The following is a 7,577-nucleotide window of genomic DNA, read 5'->3' as shown; positions in this document are numbered from 1 at the left end:
GGAGTTCGAAAGTAGATGAGAAGAGAAATACTTAAGAACATGAGGGGCAACTTGTTTTTTTTTTACACAGAAGGTGGTTTTGTGTAGAATTAACTGCCAGAAGAAGTTGTGGATGGACATACAGTTATGATGTTTAAAAGAATTTGGATAAGTACTTGGCTAGGAAGGTTTGGAAGGATAAAGGCCAAATGCAGGCAAGTGGGACTAGTTTAGTTTGGGATCATGGGCAGCATGAACTAGTTGGACCAAAGCATCTGTTTCCATGCTGTATGATTCTATGACTCTATGACCTCTGAGGTGGCTCGAACTTGAATCTGGACCTCCCTTTTAGTTGGATTTCTCTGCTTTAATTCCACACAACTGAATAAAAAGTTAATTGGAATGGAGGAACCCCATGAGTGCTACTTAAAGGAATGATGAAATACTTACAACTGTAACCAAGGCTAGATTATTTCTTCTAGATACTGACAGTTGTAGCTATTTTTGGAGCTTTCCTACCCATATCTAAAGTTTGGATAAGCTATAAGGAGTGGCATAGCTGGTAATGAACTAATTTCTTTGGTGATTTAAATGCTGAAACAGACAAATGAGATATCTTCACAAACAACATTGTGAGACAAACTTTCCAACTGAGCTACAACTCCAACCTCCAAGCTTGGTAAGAACAGTATAGCCTACAGCTGTCCAGTTGACAATTTTGCATTTAGCTCCTTCATTATTGTTTATGGAGAAACAACATGCAGCTGTTTGCCATACTGTTCTGTATATAGCAGGTCATTCAATCCATGGACAGAAATATATCTTCATCTCATTCAATCTTACCAAACAGCAGTGGAATGAAAATAAAAATTACATGGATTGAAGATTTTCCCATTGAGCTGGGATGCCATTAAGTGTAAGTACCTCATAAGAACGTGTATAAACGCAGCCATTTGCATAAACTTAAAGGAATTGTGCATCTGATGTGCGACCTAGTATGTCATGTAGCTGATTACAAGTTCTTCTGGCACTATCATAATTTTTTTGCTCTGCAGCCATCCTTTGTACTTGTATTTCACACAACATACCAAATCAATGCATGGCCACACATAGCTTGATAACATTGATCCAAAACCCACACATATATTCATACAGGCCAATAATGATGGTGTGTCACAATAGGAATATTACAGAGTATCACTGGCATCCAAAGTAATGCTTTCATTTTCTAAACCTTAAGGAGCCCTACAGGAGTGGGAATAAAGACTTACGTTACTTTTAATATTTTTGATTCATTCACAGAATATCAGTGTATGTGGTAAGATGGTGGTGAGCTATTTTCTTGAACCACTGAAATCGCTGTGGTGAACAAACTTCCATGGTGTAGTTAGGTAGGAAGTTCAAGGATTTTAAATCCAGTGATGAGAGGGGCACAATTTATAAACACTTTTTATAAGCAGAGAGGCTTAAGCATTTGTCTTACCTTGTCTCAGATAGATTCCTCACTCTATTGCTCACTCACGAAATCAAGTGAATAATTTTGGTACAATGAAGAATGTAAAAATTGTAAAACAGTTGTACCTAAAAGTCCGATGCCAATCTGGTAAGATCACTCTAACCTACATACCCTTCATTGTATTATCTTCCATGTGCCTATCCAAGGGTCACTTAAATGTCCCTAATGTATATGACTCTACTACCACTGCTGTCTGAGTAAAAAACCTACCTCGGTCATCTCCCCTAAACCTTCCTCCAATTACCTTAAAATTATACCCCTTGTGACAGACAGAAAAAGTCTGTGGCTATCCACTATCTACGCCTCTCAACATCTTGTATACTTCTATCAAGTCACCTCTCATCCTTCTTCGCTCCAATGAGAAAACCTCAGCTCCCTCAACCTTTCTTCATAAGACATGCCCTCCCATCCAAGCAGCATTCTGATAAATCTCCTCTGCACACTTTCTAAAGCTTCCACATCTTTCTTATAAGAGGCAATCATAATTGAACACATATTCAAAGTGTGGTCTAACCAGGGCTCTATAGAGCTGCAGCATGACCTCACGGCTCTTAAACTCAATCTCCCGTTAATGAAAGCCAACACACCATATGCCTTCTTAACAATCCTATCAACCTTAGTGGCAACTTTGAGGGATCTATGGACATAGACCCTAAGATTCCACTGTTCCTCCACACTGCCAAGAAACCTGCCTTTAACCCTGTATTCTGCATTCACATTTGATCTTCCAAAGTGAATCACTTCACGCTTTCCCAGGTTGAACTCCATATGCCACTTATCAGTTCAGTTCTGCATCCTGTCAATGCCCCATTGCAACCTATAATAGTCCTCCACACAATCCACAATTCCACCAACTTTTGTCTCGTCAGCAGGCTTACTAACCCACCCTTCTACTTCCTCATCCAAGTCATTTATAAAAATCACAAAGAACAGAGGTCCCAGAACCAATGCCTACAGAACACCATTGGTCACCAAGCTCCAGGCTGAATACTTTCCACCACCCTAGGTCTTCTATAGGCCAACCAAGTCTTTTTCCAGATAGACAGGTTTCCCTGTATCAGATACCTCCTTACTTTCTTAATGAGCCTACCATGGGGAATCATATCAAACTCCTTGCTAAAATCCATGTACACCACATCCACTGTTCTATATTCATCGTGTTTTGTCACATGCTCAATTCAATAAGGTTTGTGAGGCATGACCTGCCCCTCTCAGAGTCATGCTGACTATCTCTAATCAAACTGGTTTTTCCAAGTAATCATAAATCCTGTCTTTCAAACTCCTCCTCAATACTTTGCCCACCACTGACCTAAGACTGACTGGTCTGTAATTCCCAGGGTTACCCTCTTCCCTTTTTTGAACAAGGGAATAATGTTTGCCAGCTTCCAATCTGGCACTACTTCAGTGGACATTCAGGATGCAAAGATCATCGCCAAAGGTACAGCAATCTCTTCCCTTGCTTCCTGTCGTACCCTAGGGTATATCGCATCTGGCCCAGAGGATTTATCTATCCTTATGTTTTTCAAACTTTTCCTCCATCCTAACATCAACCTGTTCTAGTATATCAGTCTGTTTCATGCTGTCCTGAGAAATGTCAGGGTCCCTCTCAAATGATAATGAAGCAAAGTATTCATTAAGGATCTTGCCGACTGCAGGCACAGGTTCTCTCCACTATCCCTGATCGGTCTTACCCTTACTCTGTCCATTCTCGCGTACCTCACATAAATGTAGAACATCTTACCTGCTAATCCTACCTGCTAAAGCTTTTTCATGCCCCTTTCTAGCTCTCCTAAATTTATTCTTCAGTTCCTTCCTGGCTACCTTGTAACCCTCTAAAGCCAGACTGATCCTTGCCTCTTCAACATTAAGTAAGTTCCTTTCTTCCTCTTGACTAGATGTTCCACATCTCGTCACCCAAGGTTCTTTCAACCTACCATCCCTTCCTTGCCTCAGTGGGACAAACCTGTCCAGCAATATCGGCAAGTGCTTCATAAACAATTTCTATATTTCTGTCATGAAGTTTCCTGAGAACATCTGTTCCCAATTTAGGTGCCCCAGTTCCTGCCTAATAGCAACGTAATTCTTCCTTCCCCAACAATGTGGGTGGCACGGTGGCAAGCACTCACAGTGCCTGAGACCCGGGTTCAATTCCTGACTCAGGCGACAGACTGTGTGGAGTTTGCACGTTCTCCCCGTGTCTGCGTGGGTTTCCTCCAGGTGCTCCGGTTTCCTTCCACAGTCCAAAGATGTGCGGGTCAGGTGAATTGGTCATGCTAAATTGCCCGTAGTGTTAGGTAAGGGGTAAATGTGGGGGTACGAGTGGGTTGCGGGTCGGTGTGGACTTGTTGGGCCGAAGGGCCTGTTTCCACAATGCAGGTAATCTAATTTAAATACTTTTCCATACCAACTGCTCCTACCCTTCTCCATGATTATAGTAAAGGTCAGGGAGTTGTGATCACTATTACTGAAATGCTTTCCCACAGAGAGAATCTGAACTTGGCATGGCTTGTTACCAAGCACCAAATTCAATATGGCCCCCCCATCTACATACTGCATCAGGAACCCTTCTTGGATACACCTAACAAAAACTGTTCCATCCAAACTATTTGAACTGAGTAGGTTCCAATCAATATTAGAGAAGTTAAAGTTACATCACAATGAGCCTGTTACTTCTGTACCTTTCCAAAATTTGCCCCCAATCTGCTCCTCTGTGTCTGTTGCTTTTGGGGGGGGCCTGTAGAAAATTCCTAATAAAGTGACTGCTTCTTTCTTATTTCTGACTTCCACTCATACTGACTGTGTAGACAGGCTCATCCTGCCTTCTAGCTTCCAACCTAACTCTTTATATTCTCTTTTCAGTTCCTCCTCCCTTTCCCTACCGATGTCATTGGTACCGATATGTAGCATAACTTCTGGTTGCTCTCCCTCCCCTTAAGAATCCTGTAGACTTGACCCAAGACATCCCTGACCTGGTACCCTTGGTCGCTAATTCTAAAGCATAAGTCTTCAGCACTTCAGTCAGGATGTTGTCAGGTTCCATTGCCTTTCCTATGTCCAACATGTTCTACAGTTTCTTACATCACTTGGGAGTAGATCAGTTTGACTAGAGACTAGTGTTTTCAACGGTGAGAGCCTCTGGAGGAAATTGAAATGGATAATCTGCTTGATACTTTGAACTATTGAAGACAGGGAAGTTCTTGGCACCTCTTCACCTCTTTGTAATTATTTCACAATGTGATACCATTCACAGGATTGCAAAGCTTTAATTTAATCAGCTGGTTGCAGGATCACTTCTTCCGCTTCTAGCGGGCTGCTTCCATGCCTCTCATACTTGGAGTACTGTGTTGAAGCTTTATAAATCAGAAGAGATTAAGAAATGAGGGTGAAGGATTGTGATTGCAAAATGCCTCATTGTTCTACATACATATGAGTTAAAAGTAGGAGTGGGTCACAAAAGATCCTTCTCTCTGTCTTAAATCAGTGACCACTGGTTTTACATTCTTGCAAAACAGGAAAGATCCTTTCACATCCATCCTGTCAAGACTTTTCAGGATATTAATCAAGTCACTTCTGTGATGGAACCATGCCTTTAAGAGGGATTTATTCTGTGCTATTTCTCTTCCAAAGAGGTGTTTCCAGTGGTGCAAGAATGTCTATTTCAGAAGCAGTGGGTAAACAGCATTCAGCTCCCTTAGCGTATTTTTAAAGATTCGACAAACGAAGCATGTGCACGTGGAGTCAAGCTCACACAGACGTAGGGTTTTAGCTTTCAGCTGAAGCTGCTAGATAAAGAACTTTTAACTGCTGTAGAAAGAGCAAGTTTTTTTCTCTGCTACTAGATTGTTTGTTTCAGTGTTCCTTTGTCCTGGACAGGAGATAGCATGTGATAAAATCTGTTTTACTAAATTTGCCTTTGACAAGTCTCTGTTTATGGGCTGCTACTACATTGGAACTGTTCATAAGTAGTACTTAAATAATATATTATTTCAACAGAGTTATGTCAATTCTTCTCTTTTTGTTTGTATTTTAAGTGTGGTATAAGAATAAAGTCTGCTTTGTTTAGAGTTTGACTAACCGAATCACATCTAGAATATAGCTCCTTACACTTGCCTTTTAATAAGATAAAAGTTTGAAAATTGAAAACTAAAACGTCAACCATCTCAATGGCCATTTCTTTTAAGTCACTAAGACCATAACAGGAAGTCCATCAGGACCAGTGAATATAGAATCAGAGTAGTACAGAACTGAAACAGACCCTTCGGTCCAACTCGTTAGTGCCACCAGATAGCCTAAATTAATCTAGTCTAATTTGCCAGCTCATTCCAGGGAAAAGACCTTGGCTATTCACCCTATCCATAATCCCATGATTTTATTAACATCTATACAGTCACCCCTCAGCCTCCAGGAAAATAGCTCCAACCTATTTAACCTCTCCCTCTCACACAAACCCTCCCACCTTGGCAACATCCTTGTAGATCTTTTCTGAACACTTGCAAGTTTCACAAAATCCTTCCCATAGCAGAGAGACCAGAATTGCACACAGTATTCCAAAAGTGGCCTAACCAACATCCTGTGCAGCTGCAATATGGCCTCCGAACTCCTATATTCACTGACCAATAAAGGTAAGGGTGTGGTGCTGAAAAAGCACAGCAGATCAAGCAACATCCAAGAAGCAGGAAAATCGATGTTTCGGGCAAAAGCCCATCATCAGAAAGGGCTTTTGCCCGAAAAGTCGATCTTCCGGCTCCTCGGATGCTGCCTGACCTGCTGTATTTTTCCAGCACCACACTCTTGACTCTAATCTCCAGCATCTGCAGTACTCCCTTTCACCTGAGCAATAAAAGCAAGCATACCAAATGCCTTCTTCGCTATCCAATCTACCCGCGACTCCACTTTCAAGGAACTATGAACTTGCACTCAAAGGTCTCATGTCAGCCTGCAGCTCCATAATTTGGTCAGTACCACTTCAGTGGTGATGATAATTTTCTTAAATTAATCTCTCCCTTCCATTCCTGATATACAGCTTTTTCTGAGATGTTTGTGTTCTCTGTATTGAAGACTGATACAAAATTCCTGTTCAGTTCATCTGCCATCTTCTTACATTTTATTATAAATTTTCCAACCTTGCTCTCTATAGCACCAATGCTTACTTTACTAATTATTTTCTTTTTAAAATATAAATAGTGTCTTTTCCTTTTTTGTATTTCATGTAAGCTTGCTGTCATTCTAATTTTTCTTTTTTGGTATTCTTTGTTGTTTTTATATTCAATCCAATAGTCTAATTTGCCACACATATTTGTGTAATTATATGCTTTTTCTTTAAGCTTGATTCTATATTTAAACCTTTTTAAGTAAGCATGGATGATAAGACCTCCTGTTGGAATTCCCGTTTTCCATGGAATGTATTGATTCAGTGTAATTTGAAATAACCCCGAAATTAGCCATTTGATTTCTACTGACCAATTCCCTAGCTGAATTTTCCAGTTCACTTTAGATGGCTCTTTATTTTACACCCTTGTAACTGTTCATATGGAAGTTTAAAATATAAGACTTGAACCGACTGTCTCTCCCTCTGTCAATGTAAAATTCAATTATATTATGGTCACTGCTACCTAAGTGCACCTTTGTGTGAGATATGTAATCAATCCTATTTCAGTACATTATACCAGGTCTAGTATAGCCTCCTCTCTGGTTGGCTCGAAGTCACGTTCTGGGAAACTATCATAAAAACATTCAGTGAACTCTTTGTCTTGGCTACCTTTGCCTAACTGATTTAATACTCCATCCTATTGTGTGGCTACTGTTACATTGCCTGCATAACAGGTTTATTGCCTTTATATTTTTCTCATCTCTAACATAAATAGCTTCTACATCCTGGTTTCTTGGTTTTAGGCTGTGTGTCTCCAATTTACTAATACCATCATTAATTAACAGAGCCACACTTCCAGGCCTACCAGTTCTGCCAATGGCTATGGCTTCAATGCTGCCCCTCCAGAGGGGTTAAAGCAATGTTCCTGACCCTACTCGAGTTATTTACTGGTGAATTTTCTTTCACTTTATTAGAGACATATAATACTGAATA

Source organism: Hemiscyllium ocellatum, chromosome 4, assembly GCF_020745735.1.
Source record: "Hemiscyllium ocellatum isolate sHemOce1 chromosome 4, sHemOce1.pat.X.cur, whole genome shotgun sequence".
In the NCBI taxonomy this organism is placed as follows: domain Eukaryota; kingdom Metazoa; phylum Chordata; class Chondrichthyes; order Orectolobiformes; family Hemiscylliidae; genus Hemiscyllium; species Hemiscyllium ocellatum.
Note: the sequence above shows the minus strand (reverse complement) of the source record.